The sequence below is a fragment of the Euprymna scolopes genome, chromosome 10 (genome assembly GCF_053919585.1).
Source record: "Euprymna scolopes isolate OS-2025 chromosome 10, ASM5391958v1, whole genome shotgun sequence".
Classification (NCBI taxonomy): Eukaryota; Metazoa; Mollusca; class Cephalopoda; order Sepiida; family Sepiolidae; genus Euprymna; species Euprymna scolopes.
The window spans coordinates 76,399,670-76,419,941 of NC_136491.1; the positions used below are offsets into that span (position 1 = coordinate 76,399,670).

Sequence of the window (20,272 nt, forward strand, 5' to 3'; positions counted from 1 at the left end):
GAATCTATCTATTTTTTATGACTTTTAACGTCATGATTTTTCTTACTAAAGTTTCATCAGAAATATTAATTATGCAATACATTGTTTGTGACGAGTATATTTTAAAGTACCGGTAAAAGTTAGTTTCGCATAAATAGTTTTTTATCTTTAATCTTTTTTGAGAATTAAAAAAAAACACTTTATATCACTTGCAAACGCAATAAAAAATTACAAATAATATTATGTAGGTTTGAACTTGCTGTCACTTGATCACTTTGATACAAAATAAATTAAGATAATAGAATATGGACAAGGATGGAACATTGAGAAGACTTGCTGTCGCTTGATCTAATCTACAAACTAAATGAAAAAATATATTATGCTAATTGGAACAAAATCAAATAAATTACTTTGTGACCTTTCGAAATAATAAAAAATTGTAAGCATTTAAACAGTTGCAGAATGTCATTTCTGGCTTTTGAAATACTTGACGAATTCTTAAATATTAAAAGATTGGAAGTATTTATATATTTTATAGAGATTAAAACATTATCTTAATCTTAGTTATGGTTTTATAACGATTTTATTCAACCAATAATTTAATGACAAAGCGATTCAACTATCAAAATCCTGTTTTTATTGTATTCTGCATGTTTCTTTCTTAATTAGTCCATACTTTACGCTTTGGAAAAGGCTAAATAATTTTAATGACCAAACTGCTTCAATAAAGGCTAAATTCACAAAATTTGGTTTTAAAAACACCAAGCTGGCAACTTTGAACAAGAATATATGACTGACCCCTGTTTGATGTAGCCTCGTTTTCACATATCGTAATAATATATGATCATTTTTGTAATGTGAAAAAAGAATACGTAGTAATTTCGAAGTGCACGTTTTTACACCCTCCCCAAATTATATGAAACGTTGCATAAAAAGGGAACATTCAAAAGAAACAGGACAAATAAAAAAATCTTGTCTGCCAACAGGTGTTGAACTGGAGGAATAAATTAAAGATTGTCTCTTAAACTGTAATTTCTTTATTAGTATTGAACTATGTAGCACAATATTTCTGAGCATTTATTAGTACTTAATTTATCTCGTCTGGATTCGTTCTATATTTTAAATATAACGGACGCTATTTTCATAGAAATACTAATAAACGCATATTTGGCCACGTGTTATTGGGTTTTTTTGCCTAAAATTATTTTTCGTCATTGAGAAAAATATCAGTTTTATCGAAACACTTTTGTTGATACAATATATTTTTAATTACGTGGAATTTTCACGAATATTGCTAGTTTAAAAATAATTTAATAAAAATAAATAAATAAATAAATAAATAAATAAAAACGAAAAATACCTCCACTTCGATGATTGGAATTAACCCAACCCCCATATATTTATGATGAAACATTTTATATAAAAAATAATTTATCATTATGAAAATAATTTTTTAACCTTAAATGAAAAAAAAAAAAAAATACACTATAATGATAGTTAAAATGCTTTCAACCTATGACAAAAATCTTAACTAAAAACGAAAACAAACGTTAATCAACGCATTTCATAACGTAACCATTTTTACACACATGCCAAAATTCCGTATCAATCTGTAAAGTTAATAACATTTGTCAATAATTCATGTTATTCTGTAGTATTTTATCTACTATCTATTTTAACTCATCTTCCTAATGAATACGAGAATCTCCAATGAAAAGAATTTTTTAACGTAAAAAAGCTTTGATACATACATGCATCTGAAATTATTTAAAAAAAAATCCTTTTTCTAAAACATTAACGTAAAATTATCAATAAGTTTATCTATAATTAATGTTACTGAGTTTATTTCTGTTTATTTGTCGAGCTTTCGACTAAAATTATTTAAAATAATCTTTCGTACCCCCCTCCTTTTTTTTATTGTCTGTTTTATAATCTTGAAATACAAGGGAAACAACTCAGTTCAATTAATTTAGAGTTACTGAACTTGAATTTCAAGTACAGCTGTATTTATTTGTAATCATTTTTATTGTTTGTTACTTCAGTACACGTGACTTGGCCTTTTGATCAAGATTTTTTGAACACCAAAATTAGGGCCTTGTGCCTAATTTTGGTGTTCAAAAATCTTTTGTTTTTTACTTAATTGTATTTTCAAAATTTTTACAAAGCAATAAAATATGTAAACAAGATCAAAGTGTAGTATCTGTTCTTGCTGCACTTCATTTTCTTGTTCTCTTTCGGTGGAGGAGAAATCCTTCACGACTGAGACAATTTTTATTTTTGTACCTTTTCTCCACGTTAAAAAACGACCCTGGTGTCTAACTCTGTCCCGTGGGGAGGCATAGTAAATAGGTACTTCACTTCAGTACACGTGACAACAAGTCCGAGTCGAACTGAATATTTTTTTTATTAATTCAAAGTTAATTTGATTTCAATAATTAAATAAGGTATTTCACGGGGGAACATGGACCTTGCGTGAACGGTGTTTTTATTTAATGACTGCTCCCTGAAATGCGTTAAAGGTTTGCTTTCACTTGTGAGAAATGAATCTCACAAACTCAATACTCCCTGGCAGAGGCAAAATAAATCCACAAATTACAAAACCATCTCTTTAAACTCAAAATTTATTCAATTATAACAGCAAAAAAAAAAAAAAAAAAAAAAAAAACTTATTGGTCCTGGTACATTCCTTGCAAAACGGTGGGCCAGTTTTGCCTCCCAAATAGGGAGCCGGTAGTTAACTCTTTCTGGTGGAGTTGTAGTTGGTTTTCTTTCGAAAGAATCCATAGTAATTCACGGTGTTCTCGTCAAAAGTTCTGGTATAGGCATAAATCGAGTTCCTTCGGACTCTAATTGAAATGAAAAAAGTTCAAATATTTAGTAGATATAAACATGATGAAAATGTTCAAAGGATGCCATCCTCTAATTGGGATATCTTCGACACAAATAAAGGTGTCTCTGCTTGTAGAGATTTCAAGTCCTTTTTCACCAAACATTTTGGTGATATAACAGAAAGAAATAGTGGCGGCTCCATTCTCGATAAGGCCATCTTCTCGGAGCCGCCCTTTAGTGAGCCTTTCCTGGCGAGCATTTTATTGCAGGCTGAAAGGAAAAGAATAATTAAAAAAAAGGCGCCAACTTGGCTCATGCAAACTAACAAGTCACGGGCTGCATACTAGAAGTGTGCGAGAGCGACTAAAAACAATGAATCATGGCATGTAACTGAAATTTCTCATACACTTCTTTTTTTAATCGAGCGCGTATTTATTTTTATTTATTTATTTTTTTATTTCGATGAGTAACTTTGATTCATACTTTTATTTCGTGCGTGTTTTTATTATTTTTATTTTATTATATTTTCTCCACGAATGTTTTGCACCCCAAATTTTTTTCGTGATTAAATTAAGCAAATGAAAACCTTTTGCGCATGCGCTTTCAGGAAGCAGTCATTAAATAAAATCACCGTTTACGCAGGGTCCACGTTCCTTGTGAAGTACCTCAAATAACATTAGAAACATATTTCCAACGATATATATCTCGTCATAAAATAATTTACTCTAAAAATGATAATTGACAATTTTTATTTGTTTGTATTACAAATACTAAAATAAAACTTTTTTCGTTATTTGAATGCCTTTGAAGGGGGGGGGATAGTTTATTTCGAATTTCTTTTAGAATTGTAATATTGTTTTCTTGTTTGCAAACTCTTTTTAAACAGTTTATATTAAAATATTTTTAAATATTTTATTTCATCTTTCTTATTAGTGTAATAGTTTTCGGTACTCATGCAGAGAGTGATTCGTGCTGAAATAATAACGTTATTATTTAAAAAGCCATTCTTAACGTGGAGAGGGGAGGGTGTTTTCTACCTATTCTGTACTTTAACTTTACAATAGAATAAAAAACATATCATAAAACTTTAATTAAACTTGGAAATACGATTTAAAAAATAGCGCGGATCACTCTCTGCATTAGCACCTAGTTTTCTTATAAAGATAAAACCATAAAATTTGAATTTAGTAAACATCATAATAACGTATATAAATAGATAATTTTTCCGAAGAAATCTCAGTGGACGAAAATGAGGAGGTTTGTTTAATTGTACGGCAGTCAACCCTTTGTGTCATTTTATGCAGATTGTCTTTGGGTTTTGGATTTAAATTCATACTTTAGCTGACATACGAGCGATGTTCTTTTTAAAATTTTGATAGATGATATTTTTAAGGTATGATTTGGTTTGGTTGTTTTGTTTTACGGCATATCAACCCTTTTTAGGTTATTTATAAGGCGCTTATGTCAACGGATACTTAAATCTAAGATAACCAGCATAGACATAGCACAAATAAGCATATTTTGCAAGGTATAATTTAGGACGCTTATTAATCAACGTACACGAAACAAAAAGTAAACAACCTCTTACAATAAAACGATGGTAATTAATCGAAAACAAAAATTAAATACATTTTTTGATTAACGAAAAAAAAAACTTTCTTGAAGGAGATTTTGAAGTATTTAAACCGTCAATTTCTGGCCATAATTAAAGTTGTTTTTTTCTAGGCTGACGTACACGAGTGAACCCCCTCTAACGAAATGCACATTGGCTCCGATGTTGCACGCAGTTCGTTTGAGGCCTAGTTTTATTTATTTATTTATTTTGGCTTGAACTTTGGATGGATACTTTTTGGGGGTCGGAGATTATAGTTATAGGTAATTATTAACAGGAAAATTGGTGTAAGTCCAAATTAGCACTTGTGGCGATAAGCAAAAAGCTTTAGCGTGTACCTACCTCTCACGTAATGTCGTTGGTGTTTTTTTCTCATATCGAAACACAGTGAAATATTATATGGTGCTAGTGCTCTTATTGATCTGCGCTATTTTTAAATAGTATTTCCATGTTAAATTAAAGTTTTACGATATCTGTTTTTATTAAATTGTTAGGTGAAAGTACAGAATAAATAAACAACACGCTCCCGCCCCCATGTTAAGAATGGCTTCCTAAATAATAACGTTTTCAGTATGGATCAATAAGTGCATGAGTATCTTGGATTTTCTTGAATTAAAAAAAAAAAAGAAAAAAAAAAAACACTCGACGAGAACGCGACTGTTTTTGTTTTAATAATTATTTTTTATTCAAAAATAAAAATATAAAAATTTCAATTGTTTAAAACATGTTTTTCCCCAAAGCTTATTGAGAATTTTTTTTAATTAACCATATTATTTATGCACATGCTCTAAAAAATTTTCAAAATTAATATATCTATATAATATCGATTAATATATCTAATATTTTTTCACTTGTCATGTTATAAGCCCTTCTATAAATGGCCTCATCGACATGAGACCATCCAAACAAAGCAAAAAAAGAAAAAAAAATCAATCATATAATAACAAAATAATCCGCAAACGCAAAGTTCAAGCCAAAATAAATATCCATCCAAATAAATAAATAAATAAATAAATAAATAAAATAATAAAAAAAACGCAAAGTTCAAGCCAAAATAAATATCCATCCAAATAAATAAATAAATAAATAAATAAAAAAAATAATAATAAAAAAACCGCAAAGTTTAAGCCATAATAAATAACTAATAATAATAAAAAAAAAAATTAGGCACGTACTCAGCGTACAACATTGAAGCCGGTGCGTATGTCGATAGAGGGGTCTCACTTGTGTACGCCCGCCGTTTTCTATTCTGTAGTTTCACCTAGAAATTTAATAAACAATATACCTTAAAATTGAATTTAATAATAAAAAACTTGCACCGTCCTTTCTCTACCTGAGTACCTGTATTGTCAAAACTCTTACCCCAAAATAACTAATAAAATTTTTTAGGAGGGAAATGTTGTGCAATTCTCTCCTAATAATTATTTAAATAAACACAAGGCCAAGCGACATTGCTTTTAACAAAACAATAATAATGGGTTTATTTAGAAAAGGCGAGATTGTATCTCAAACTGAAGAGAAAGAAAGAAAGTGTAAAAGTCTGTTTGGATGTGTCGTCTGCTATCCGACTGCAGTCGTCAACAAGCAGTGGGAGGAGTGAATGAGAGAGGTCTGTATAGGTCGCTTGCTGGCGTCCCTCTGGCGATCGCAGCTGAGATCCCAAAGGGCTAAAAATAGTCCTTAAGGGGACAGCTCAAATCAATGCGCCCTGCCAACCGATTGGTCAGTGTGGCCGAATCACTTTGGCGCCGGGCATTGATCCGTTTATAATAAATAGTTTGTTAACTGCTACATCACCCCCTGCTTAGGCGAAAAGCTGATGAAGAAAAATAAAAAAGTAGTAGTCTTTAGAAAAATACAGAACACAAGGCAACGTAATGTCTGGAAGTTTATGTTGCCGAAGAAAGAATATATAAAGGGGTATGAGAATAGAAAGTTCCAGCTAAAATTTCATTTTTTTTTTTTAAATAAACCGAATTTACAGGGGTTTAAAATATACAAAGTTTTGCATAATTTTTTTTTTTTAATTTTTAAATAAACGAACAGTAATTTATTTCATGAAGAAACAAAGAAAAGGTACAGCACGTGTTTAGTTTGACGTGCGCCTCTCGCTGTTAGCTGGTGAGAGGGAAAATTTATTGTTGTAGAGAGAGAAGGTGAGAAAGTCAATCCAGGCTATGGAGAGAGAAAGTGTGTAAGGTGTATGCACTGTCTGTTGGCTCTTGACCCACACATAGTAGCAGGGGACGTGAAACGCATGAGCTGAAGGGGGCAGTAGATCCTTCGACTACTCAGGTCGAGAGCCGAGTCAAAAAGAAGGAAACAGCTCAGGTCTATTGCTTTTGTAATTGTTTCTGGTGTCCTTCGCGCATGTATGGATTTCCTTTAAAGGGAAGTGACGTTGCCCATGTGTGCGTACGTGTACGCATATGTGTACATATATGCGTGCGTACATGTGTGTACGTTAGCATGTGTGTGTATGCACATGAATGTGAGTGTAAGTACGTGAATGTGAATATATGTACATGCACGCGTATGTTTGTGTGCAACTAGAAAATGCTTGCACAATAATCCCCTTCCCAGAAAAAAAAAATGCAGTGTGTATATATATTTTTTTATAATTAATGTTTTGGGCAATTGACTTTTAATCCTGTTTTTGTTGTTGGTGTGGTTGTTTAAAAAATGGAGTGTGTTCATAAAAAAAAGTATTTACTTACACGTAGAAAAGGCGTTTACTCTTTTTTTAGGGCTGACATTTGTTTTTTTTTGTGCTGACATGTGCAACAAGTTGCTTGGACAGTGAAGTGAATTGTTCGTTTGGAAGGAAAATTTTTGTTCATGTCAACGTGGTGTGTGCAGTTCTAGGAGTCTTCGCAAGTGAGTCTGCGGTAGTGTGTGTACATTGCCTGTACGGGCGCTTGTTGTGCATTCATTCGTGTTGAACGGTGGGTGTGCAGTTGCCGGCTGTCAATGAAACTTCTAGTTGTGAGGTTATCAGTGTGTGTGGTGCATCTCATCTCGTATTGTTGATTCAACTTCTTCTTATGTGTTGATAGGGATGTCCTGTAACTGTTTCTTTGCTGTTGCATCTGCTGTGCGGGAGAGAATGTGTATAGGCTTATGTGATTTTGCTCCTCGCGTTTGTTGCAGGGTAATGTCAGGAAACCGTGAAAAATGTTTGTTGAGCTCGAATTTTTTTTTAATTTGGTATGAAGTCGACAGCTCCATGTGTATTTTTCTTTGCCAAGTCTGACGAGGGGTTTCGTCATTGTTGTTCGTCCGCTGCTGGAGAAATTCTCTTTTTCCTCGACATCTGTATACCCAACATTGCTTGTGTTTTTTTTGTATATATATATATATATATATATATATATATATATATATATATATATATATATATATATATATATATATATATCAATATATATATATTTATATATATAGTTTGAGTTTGTTGCGTTGAAGGATGTACTAGCTGGTCTCTTCGGTAAAGAAAATGGAAGGCGAAATGTCGTCTGCCCGTGGTTGATTAGAGCGTAAAGAAAAACAAACTATTCGTAAACAAAATGTTTTTCGCTTTCTGTTCTTTTTTTTTTTTTCCGAGAGTTTTTAAAACAAAATTCTTCAGTATTTTTTCTTCTTATTTTTGTTAGTTTTTTTTTTTTTAATTTTTTTTTAGAAGAGAGAGACGGGAAACCCGTTTCGAAGTATTTTTGTTATTGTTTTCTTCTTCGATTTTGAATGCACTGTCGCTGTTTGTATCGGCGAGGGCAACAAAAGGAAAATGAATAACTTTCTTGTTGTTTTCGTCGAAGTTCTTTTCGTGAAAAAAATATCTCTTCCAGTCATTCTGCCTTTGTGATTTGGTCCCTTGTCGTTTTTTTTTTATATTTTGCTCAAAAAAAGAAATGCCGCTTTGTAATCAATGCGCCCTGCTCAAATCAATACGCCCTGCTCAAATCAATGCGCCCTGCCAACCGATTGGTCAGTGTGGCCGAATCACTTTGGCACTGGGCATTGATCCGCTTATAGTAAATAGTTTGTTAACTGCTACAAATTATCCATAAAATCTTAAAATATACAAATGTATATAAAAAAAAGGAAAAAATAGCGTTCAAAGATTTTGACTAAGATAAAGGTTTTTTTTCTCTTAAATAAGGGAAGCATTTTCATTGGCTAATTGGAGAACAACTTCTTAATTGTTAATGACGGTTTAGATAATCATCCTGACACTGACTGATTACCTAAAATAAAGAAAAACACATTTCTTATTTTTTTAATTTTTTATTTTTGTTTAAAAAAAATTAAAATGACGGTTTAAATACTTCAAAATCTCATTCAAATAAGTTTTTTATTTTCGTTAATTAACATCGTTTCATTGTAACAGGTTGTTTACTTTTGTTTTACTGTACGTTAATTAATAAGTTTATTTTGTTACTTAATATTGTTATTTTTTAAGTTCGTTGATTAACTTGTTTTTTTTTTTTTTTTTTTTTTTTTTTTGTTGAAATTTCCAAGACTAACTTCACTCGGCGCTTACAGCTATAGTATTCATGTATTCTTTTTTTTTTTTTTACTGTTTCTGCAATTTCTGGAAATAACCTCATTCAGGTATAGCTTGATCGCTAACTTGTTTCCTTTTCTTTAACATGATAAGTTTGGGTAAAGGAGTTGAAAATTTAAAAAATCTAGACAAAATACTGTTAGAACCTTGCTCAATATATGTTACCGTGACATAGGCTGACATATATTCGGCGGGGTTTTAACAGTATTTTGTATATTTTTATTTTTAACCCCTTTTCCAAACTTACCGTGTCAAAGAGAGTCGGACGCCATTTTGGGTGTGTATTACTGTACACATAGATTCGAAAAAGTTGTCAAAAATAAAAGTATATAACAAATAAATGTTATCAAAGGCAAGATAAGTTACTTTTCTACCTAACTGGATACATTTTTAGTGTTTTTATTTAATGTAACATGTTTATTCATATAGTGTTTACTGATGTATTGGAAAATTTAAAATGGTGGCCGACTCTCTTTCTCTGGGACGGTAAGTTTGGGAAAATGAGTTATAAATAAAAACCAGTCAAAATACTGTTAAAAACCCGCCGAATATATGTCAGCCTATGTCATGGTAACATATATTGAGCGAAAATGTACAGAATGTGTGCGTGTGTGCATAAGTTTTAGTTTTGGGTGCCCGCATAGCGTGTGTAATTATGGTTTCGATAGATTTGAAAGCAACAATGAGAGGAAAACGAGAGGCATGTTCTCGTGTCACGTCGGAGCGAGAAGAGAAGAAGAAAGAAGGGGAAAAAGGAAGAAAGAATGTTTGTTGTGTTTAAATACAGTTTGGACCGGCTTCAACACAAGATTGCTGCTCCTGGTATTTGGTTTTTGGAAAAGCGTTAAAAAGGCAATCTTAATTTTATCATTGGCCACTTGTGTCACGTGGTACTGTCTTTAACTACGTCTGCCACAAATATGTCCATTTTCCTTTTGTTATTGTGAGAAAAGCGTGTGGGCGTATTTGAAATTATGTCGTTGCTGGAAGAACTTATTTTTGTGCAAATGCGCGGGAAAATTGAAATTAATAAACGTTCGTTTATTTGCGCGCGAGTGTGTGTGCGTGTGTGTGCGTGTGTGTGTGTGTGTGTGTGTGCGCGCGCGCGCGCGTGTGTGTGTGTGTGTGACAGTGACAGCACAGTGTACAGTAATACAAACCAGCGAATGAGGTATTATGGTAAATGTTGCCAGTCAAGAGTAAGTCGCCAAAGACTCCATAATTACTTTAGTTACAAAGACCCTGCAACACCCCCTCCCAGTTCTTATAGGGCCTTGTGCCTAAGTTTGTTTGATTTTTTGCTTTTATTTTAAAAAATTCTTTTTCTTAATTGAATTGTAAATATTTTCATGCGAAATAAACTATATAAATATGGATATCCGCCCATTAGATGCCAACCATCTTGTTTTCACTCCAACTTAGCAACAATCCAACAGTTCAATTTCAATATCTTCTTTTGAAGAAAAAGGTACGTTTCTTTTTGGCTTAAAAACAGGTTTCACATTTTGCTGTAGTTCAAAATTCACTTCGGTCTTAGTACACATACCTAACTCCTCAGAAAAACCCCCTGAGGAATTCACTTTTTAAGACCGTAAAAAATCCTCATTTTGTTTGGAATTTTTCTTTTCAGCTACACTCACATTGTTATAAAATGAATTTATGGGTAGCTCCCATAAATGAAACAAAACGATCATCAATTCCGAAAAGGCAAGAATTTATACCTGGAACAACTGACACTTTTGTAGAAAAAGTTTTCGATCCAAGGGATACACTGCAATTAAATTCTCTCATGAATTTTAATCTTTTGCCGGATACTCCTTTGGCAATTTTAAATGTTTTTTTCTAGTTTTGGACACCCAATCCGCTTCCAAGTCACTTCGTCGATAATTGAAATATCGCTACCTCTATCCAAAAGTAGTTTCACTATGTGACCATTTATTTTGGTATTGACAAATTTTATTTTACTTCCTTGTCTCACTTCTTCTTTTGACAACACCACATTTACTTTAGACTTAAATTTTTGCCTTTGTTTATTTTGTTTAGTTTGACACTGGGAAGCTCAGTGTCAAACTAAACCACATTTGGCACAAGGTTGGTCTTTAAAAGGGCAATTTTTTCTTAAGTGCGAAACCGCATAGCTTCAACATTCAAAACTTTTTCCTTTGTTCTTGGGAAATGTTTTTTTGGTTTACCATTAGGACGTGGGATGTAGTTTTTCCCTCTATCCTAGTGGTATCCGTTTCACATTTATCAATTTCTGACATTCTTCTGTCACCTTTTGCAAGTTAATTTCTGGATCTTGCTCCATAATCGATAAAATCCTTGTCCTTCGGTGCTGTCAGATATATATATATAATATATAACATTTAAACATGTCAACTGACAAATCTTTTAATTTAAATAGTTCACACTGGGCGTTGGTTTTTACCCGCATATGTGACAATATCATCAGTTTCTTCTTTTTGCCTGTTCAAGCACTTATACCTTGCATGAAAAGGGCTGTCTCTTTCACCAAATATCGAGTACAAAATTCGAACAGTTTTCGAAAAAGAAATATCTTCCAGTTTCTTTGGTAAAATCAAATTCGTAAATTTTGTGTTTCCCTCCATATCCAATTTCTAAAGTAGGAGTGTGATTCTTTCCTTGTCCAACCATTTCTCACATTTTTTTGTAAAAATCGTCTCGAACCTACGATAATAGGCAGGGAACACATCACCTCGTTCTGGGTCGTATTTGAACTCTGCTAGAGAGTTGGCTATACCCTCTGCCAAAAAAAATCTAGATGCGCCATCTTCAGATTTTTGTGGCAATACAGTTTCACATAATATATGATTCTCTGTAGTTTGCTGAATGACAGGTGATTCAAAACGTTCTTGCTGAATCAACATCCGTTTTTGAAATTCAGTTTTTTGCTGAGCGATCACGCTTTCAGTTAACGTTTTTGTTAACTCTGTTATTTGTTCCGAAGACATTTTTTTTTAAATGCACAAATACAAAGTCAACGTATAGAAGATTTTGTTCCAAAAAATAAGCTGTTCCCTTTCAGATCTCGTCACAAAAAAATTGTCAGCACTTGAGAAATGTTCAAAGAAAAAAAAAAATTCACCATACAAAATATCAATAGTTTACAAATTTTCAGAGATCCTTTTCATCTTTTTCACGTAACCTTCTTTTAAGAATTTCTTTATGACAGAAAAACAATTTCCACAGTACAATTCGTTTTATTGTATTACCCAAAAACAAAACACCTCCGAATCGCTTTTCAAAACGAGACGATATGCCGTCAACTTATCAGAAAGTTAAAAAAAATAACGCCAATAAGAATATAACATTCTTTGTACTTGCGTATATACTCGTCTTTCGCTTTCTAAGAAGTATTTCCTTAATCTGATATAAACTCTTTGAGAATTCTTTTTTCAAATTTCACGCTCAAGACGTGCTCACTTTTTTTTTCTTTTTTTTACTGCATTCGCATCTCGTCTCGTCGCCAATTTGATATGTCCTAAGGTGGCCTATTATTCGGACATATCAAAGATAAAGTATTCGTGAAAGGAATAAATAAATATACATTGTGGTCTGAATACTGAAAGAGAAGTTTATTTATGTATTTACATAAAGACAGATAAAACGTGTTAACGTTCAGGGGGAAGTCTCCGGTGAAATCCGGTGACTCGATTCCTTATGTAGAATGTTCGGGTTGGTTACCTATCTCCACATAACAAATTATATTTGTAATAAAACAGGAAAAGCTTATTTTTTTTTTGTGAATGTACACAAGAATGTCTTTATTTTTCTCTGAAGATTTTTCTAGAGATAGGATATAATGTTTTCATCCGTAAGTAAACAAATGAGACATCGCCTCGATTTTCGCCTTTGTTTTTGCCTTCCTCATATTCAACATTTAATTGTTGTTTTTGCAAGATTATGGAAAAAAATCTTTACGCTGATGTTTACACATTCCTGTATGCAAGGAAAATGCTGAAATATTACATGTAAAATTTATGCTAAAACTATTACATTATTAATAACATGTAATATCTTTTGCAATTTTTCATTTAGAAGATTTTTTCCTGTATGAAAATGTTGAATAAACAATGTTTAATTCGATGATATTGTTTGTTCTGGACAATGAATTTTTCTTTGAGTTATAACTTATATTAATAATAAACATTAGGGTTATTTTCATAATGTTCTTAAAAAAGTTACATTTTTTCTTTGGTACAATCTACGATGCTTTTTTTTTTCATACAAGCGCAAATATAATTTTTTTTATTTATTTTTTATTTAAAGCTATAACTTGAGTAAAAGTGTTTTTGTTTACGCAAAATAGATTTCCAATTAGATTCAAATAAAATAATCGGTTCATTATATTCTGTAATCGTTACTTAAATACTGAAAATTTCATTAAAATTAATTCCTGAATTTTTAAGTGAAGGGAGCGGTCAAATGTTAATACATCTTGGGCATCAGCCATTCATTTTGCACGTACCTAAATATTATTGGCTTATTAAATTAGATAAGCCTAATGTTTTTTTTATATAAATATAGTTAAGATAAATGGAAAAGCTTTTCCATTGGTGTTTTTATTTCTCCCTTCCCTTTTCCTTTAAAAATGATTGTTCCTGAAAATAAAAAAAATGCCTAGGAAAAGGCAGCCATAACAAAGTATGTTGCTCCATGTTTTTGTTATCTTTTTTATTGTATCCTTAGTGAAGAGTCTAAAATTATAACTAAAATGTCTGTCACCGATTCTGTAGTTGCTCCAGAAAGCAAAGAACCATCTCTACTGTATTGTGCGCAACCATCTCTGAAACGTGTAACCGTTGACACACAGTCCTTCATGAATAATGAAAACCCACTTTTAGGAAACTCATTATTTTCAAATGTTTTGTGGGGGATGTTTTGGGAAAAAGTTACTCCACAGAAAGAGTTTAAGAGACATTCTAGCTTTTGCTGAAAAAGGCATATGTGATTGGTTGCAAGTTAGGAAGCATAAATCAGAAAATGAATTCAAGGGGCATTTTGCTCTTTGTTAGTCTTTATTTGGATATCACAGAGCCTGCATATATGATAAAACGTGTTCATATGCACACAATACAGTCGAGCAGTTTCTTTGGAATTGCTAACAAAGAAGAGAAATTTAATCTGGCAGGATTTATTGATGGTAAATCCACTGTTAAAGTCTCATGTGGAAGCTGTCACAACGACTATCTAGTTCCATCAGATAAACATTACTGTCAGTTTCGTGATATATCATGTGACAATAAAATGGAATGGAAAAACCATTGTACTACAAAAGAATACAACAAAAATGTCAGCCATGATCAGGAACAACAGTGGAACTGCAAACAACCGCCATTGGATTGCTGAAATGAAACGGATCTTGAATTATGTGAAGAGTAAGTTGAATTGGTTTTTAATTTTGTAAATTTCATTATTTTTTTTATTAGATAAATTGGATTAAGTTTAGTTTTTCAATCAGTTGATCTGATTTTATCGATTTTGTTTTTAAGTTAATCCATCTTGCTTTGATGGCTATGTGGTTACAATGAGGGCAAATCCGCAGGTAAACAATGCTAGCTCTCCCTGTGAACTCCATGCAATTTGTCAAAATACTACATGTCTAAGGCAGCAAGGATTTATAAACCGATGCTATGATGACCTAGGAATTATAGCACAATTGTCTGAATTGCATGTCAGTCTAAAAATTTTGTAATGTAAACGTTTTTATTGTTTCCTTTTTATTTTTTATTTTATTTTTTAATCAAATTTTTCATTTTTTTTCTTGCAGCCATGAGAAAGGGAAGTGCCTTTATTCATCCAACTTGGATATGTACAATTACTGTCCGTATGTTCATGGGAATAAAGAATTGGAAGAATGGCAGAAACGGTTGGAATAGCGTACATTAAAATTTAAGTCCTCCCAAAATATGCAGATGTCATACATCCTTGAATAGCATAAAATGTATCTGAATTCTCCCAGCATTTTTCATGAGGTAAGAAAACCGGAAACTAATACTTTTTCTTGATATTTTCTTTGGAAGTTTTAGCTGGAAAGACCCACAGATGAATGCTGACAGCTTGTATTCGGGTGCTGTAATTGCTTGACTATTTTTTAAACCACTTGTCAATGAGTTGCTCTGAGGTACAGACACAGATACCTTTATAATCCTTCTAGATACTTCCATTTGTGGGCAGAGATGTTTCAGACATTGCAGAAAAGTTTTGAAAAAAAAAAAAAATGTTGCCATGTATTTTCCCGACCCTTTCTCACTCCAAGAGACCTTATTACCATTAATGCTAATATCGTTAGTTTTTATTAAATATACCAGCTGTACCAGGCCACGTGTTGCTGTGGCTCAGTTTGTTAAAATGGAACACATTCCTCAAAAAATTGCCTTTTATATTGTTTATTTATTTTACTATTTTTGCAATTTTTTTTTATTAATAAAAGTTGTTTTTCCCCAAGAAAAGGTGAATTATTTACCATAAATTGTTAGGTGAAAGTTTTTTTTTTTTTTTTTTTCAGGAAAACTTGCACTTTTTTTTTTAAAAGAAAGTTGGCAGTAAACATTTCTTTTTGAAAACAGAATTTTTATTATAAAAAGAAAAAAAATCAATGCTTTATATGAACACTGTAAATAGTTAGGTCAAAGTAGAGAAAAGTTAGACTTTTTTTTCAAGAGAATGTACAATTTTTTTTTGTCAATAGATGTTAAGAAAATAAACAGAAAAAATACTCCCATCATTAATTAATTATGCAAAAAAATAAATAAAATGTTGATTTAGTGTTTCAACAGTTGAACAACGCTCGGCTGAATCCGGTGATTACCGGTTGAACCCTAAACTAATTGGAATCCGTTGCGGGGGGGGGGGATTTAAATTCTGCATGAGTACCATTCTTTTTAATTTTGTCTTTTGTTAAATTTTTTGTGTGGGCTTTTAGCGCTAGCAAACTAACAAATTCAACCAAAATGCAAAAAATTCAACAATTAAATTATTTTAATAAGTGCCCAGCTCCTAATACAAATCCTAGTAAATCAATCCTCCTTATTGGAAACACTGAAGGGAAGGACGAAACCAAATTATTGTCAGTATGTTTGTAAGAGGTTCTATAGGTGTATCAGAAAGTGGCCATTAAAAATGATGATCAGAACCTTAATAATTCAACTTACTATTTTTTTTAAGCTTATAACTACTTGAAAATATAATTCAAACCCTAATTTTTTTTTAATTAAAGGAGCAAAGACCAAAATTTAAAAAAATAACAGGTTTAATAGCAAATTATGTTTATATTTGTTTCTTCAAAGCGATTTTCTTTAAAAAAAAATATAAAGAATATCAACATATTTTACTTGCTTATAAATATATGTATATATATAAATGCCAAAAATCACTTACCTATAAAAATACTATTAAATGAGTAGTTCCATTTTTCATTGTTAAGAATATATCCATATTTATATTTTAAATTCCATGTATTTTTAAATAAAAGGATTTTTTAAAGCGAGGGTCCTAGAAAATCGCATTTTTGTAACATGTTTTGCACAAAGCGTTAAATAGCTGCTGCTGCTAAAATGAAATTTATGAGGTATGGTTTCGTCCAAGGGCATAAATAATGTCTCTTTTTTATTGCGTGTGTTAATCAAAATTAGTATTTTTCATCCTCCGTAGTTAAAAAAGAAACGCACATTCACTTATAAGTTTTTCCCTAGAACAAAAAATCCGCTTCATCGATTTAAAAAAAATTCTTTTAATGAAATACACAAGTTTTTGATTGATATATTTTAATACTTCTTCATCAACTAATTTTTTTTTTTAAATATCTAAAAAAGAAAACATTCAATGAAATAGAAAAATTTGCTGTCAGCGTCTGGTATTTACTTGACGATGTAAGTATAACATGAACTTTCATTAAAAAAAAAAAACAACATGTTTTTAAAGAAAAAGGTTTTGCACTTTGGACTTTACAGGTAAATTTCCAAAAAACTATTCTTTTTTGTTTTTAATTAGAATATCTCCTTTATTGATCCTTTATCTTCAATTTGTGATATATAAAGCTTTGGCACATAAATTAATGGTACGTGTACAGTTTAGTCAAGACATTAAAAAATCAAAATATTGAAAAAAGTTTAAATTGTATGTATCCATTATGGAACAAAGTTCTCCGAAAAATTTTTTTACTTAATTTCATCAAGTAGTTTTTTTTAAATTTTTTTTACAGCGAAAAAACAATTTGTTATGATACCGAGCAAAATGTTCGATTTTTAGGAAGAAAAGCTAGTATTAGAGATGGGGAGGGAGTGTCAGCACTTTAACTGGAGTTATCTCCCTTTGGCATTTCTAAAATTCAAACAATTTTTTTTTAAATCCAAGATGGCTGCCTTCAACGCGCTCTCATAAAAACGTGTTTTTTCCGCAAGAAATTGGTCAACACAACTATGAAAAGCGTAAAATATTCCATTATTTTTGTAGGTTACCCTGTGGTCCAATCAGTTATGTGTGCAGTTATTACTGACCAGAAATCACCTACACTGTCCAAAGTAGAGAAGTAAGCTTGCTCCCTTCTGCTTCAAAGAGATGTATCCAACAAGCAAGTGCTTCGCATTTATAAGCTGGATTAAAATTTTCAACAAAATCGTAAACTTCAAGTCTGCCAAACCTGATAGATAACCAGAAAAACGAAAGAATGACACCTATGAATTGCAAAATCTTGCCTACCTTTGGCATGATGGCAATTCACACACTGCTGAGGAGAGTTTTATCCAGCAAGGAAGTGCTACTTGTTGGCCAGCTGGATTTAATTTTTTAACAAGTTCATCAATTTGGGCTTTCCCAAACCAAGAAATCCAGAAGAATGACGCTTATGACTTAAGTACTCCTTGTTGGGATGATATGAATGAATGGAATTCCAAATATTCCAACTGCTCATCTCTCTGGGCCATTGTCGGATCGAAAAAGAAAGTTAAATCATAAAACTTTTAAAGTTTATAAAAAAAAAACATTGACAAAGAAAAACGTTGCCTTTTTAAACGCTTCAATAGTGCTCCCAAAGCTCAGCCTTTACTGTCGTTTCTGTTTTGGTATGCTATGTGTTATGTTTATGAATGTTTTGCTGCAGAACAACTCATTACTGATATGTAAAAATCACCGAATTTATGCAGATAAACACAAATGAAACACTCGACAATTGGTGCGTCCAAAACGTCAGTGACAAGGAATATCTCCAGTTGAGAATTAAAGCAAATAAATAATAAGGTAAGATTTTAATTATTTTTATTGACGTTTATTAAAATTATTCATTTTTACGTTTGATTTTATCATTGCATTTTATTTTACAGTGTTTTTTATTTTTATTATTTTATTTTGTTTAACAATATTTTTTATTTGGTTATTTTTGTTTTTATAATCCCATTAATTTCATTTATTTTATTCATTTTTATTTTATTTTGCCGATTTTATTATTTAATTTTATTTCACCATTTTATTATTTTTATTTATATTGCGGATTTTATTTTATTTATTCCCAATTCAAACTCTCCCTATCATTTCATTGTCTCTTATATGTTAGCTGGGCATCTATTTGTTTGTTAATTAAAACCTATTCAAACTAACTTCTTGACTTTTTTTTCTTACTACAATCTATTTTCAAAACATTTTGTGCAATAAAAATCAAGACTTTTTCTTTCTTTTCCAGTTCATCATGTTTGGATAATTTCTCTGATGATTTATAATTATCAGATGTCAAAAAATAATTATCAAGATGATATTGAGGGTATGACACTGCTTGGCCCACAAACAATGCAGAATAGACAATATATGATGAGCCAAACGCTATCACGTCTAATGCACAAACGACATTGCACCTGCGTGATAGTACAGGAAATCCAGTTTGTACTCATTTGCATGAGTTTGTGCCCCCACGGATATAAAAGATGTTGGATTTTCTTTGTGGCAGTAGTATTTTTCTTACATTTGCTTCAGTCGGTGAAAGAGATTTCGTGTTGTTCGTTTCAGAAAGAGGATGAAGGAAGGAAATACTCAGTATCGCAAATCGAGGTCAGGAAGAAAGGGACAGTAAGAAGAAAAAAACTGAAAATAGAACATTCTGCTTCATTTAATTATCTCCCTTTTGAAATTTGACACTTATATTGTTCAATTAAGATGCCATTAAGAATCAATAATTGTCAATTGAATTATCTCTCTACTGTCAGACTGATGCATACAATGTCTAATAAAGATGCCATCAAAGCCAATAATTGTTGATTCAGTTATCTCCCCTTTGCTGATTGCTGCATAGACGGTCTGATTGAAATGGGATCAACAGTCAGAAAGTGTTAATTTAATTATCTCCTCTTTGCAATTTGATGCTTAGATTGTCTGATTAAGATGTCATTAACAGTCAATAAATGTCAATTGAATTATCTCCCCTTTGCAGGCTGATGCATAAAATTAATGATGGAGATCAAATTAAGAGTCAATAATTGTGAATTAAATAAGTTTTAAATTGTAGTTTGACGCTTCGAGCGTCTGATTAAGATTCCCTTAATGGTCATTAATTGTTGATTTAGTTACCCCCCTTTCGCTGATTGATGCATCGTGTCTGATTGAAATGAAATTTACAGTCAACACTTGTCGATTTAATTATCTTGTGACTTTGCAATTTGATACTTAGATTATCTACTTAAAATGCCATTAACAGTCAATAATTGTTAATTGAATTATCTCCCCTTTACAGATTGATGTCTTTCGTGCCTGATTGAGATGGCATTAACAGTCAATGATTGTCAGTTGTATTATCTCCCCTTTGCAGATTGATGCTTAAAGTGTCTTATTTTAGTTCAGTTAACTCAACCAGTATTTACTGTTATCTCCCTTATTGCAGATTGATGCTAAGAGTGTCGGATTGAGTTGCAATTAACAATCAATAATTTTCAATCGAATTATTTCCATTTTTCTCATTTACGCTTAGAGTGTAAACCTGAGCTTACTTTAATAGTCAACAGTTGTCAATTGAATTATCTCCTTTTTGTGGATTGACGCTTAGAATGCCTGATAGAAATAAAATTAACAATCAATTGTTGTCACTGAATTATCTCCCCTGTGCAGATTAACAATTAGAGTGTCTTATCTCTATATAAATAAAATGAACTAATTTTTCCCATATGAGTTTGACCTTGATAGGATTAAAAATCACAACATTACATTCAAATGTAATGTCCCCACACTTCAGCACAGGATCTGAGGTGTGCTATAGGCCTACTACCCTTACAGTTCCTTGATATTCA

At 31.6% G+C, this 20,272-nt stretch overlaps 1 long non-coding RNA gene across 6 annotated transcripts in view; it reads left to right on the top strand.

The window, feature by feature from the left end:
* LOC145286113 (uncharacterized) overlaps positions 1–19,237 on the top strand; it is a 111,658-nt gene extending 92,421 nt beyond the window's left edge. For 4 of the 6 annotated variants that reach the window (XR_013869106.1, XR_013869105.1, XR_013869101.1 and 1 more), the window contains exons 2-4: positions 14,776–14,980; positions 17,460–18,242; positions 18,682–19,237. This is a non-coding gene — a long non-coding RNA (uncharacterized LOC145286113). The remainder of the gene's footprint in view (positions 1–14,775; positions 14,981–17,459; positions 18,243–18,681) is intronic. The other 2 variants (XR_013869102.1, XR_013869103.1) reach the window with 2 other exon arrangements.
* Positions 19,238–20,272: the final 1,035 nt, after the last annotated feature.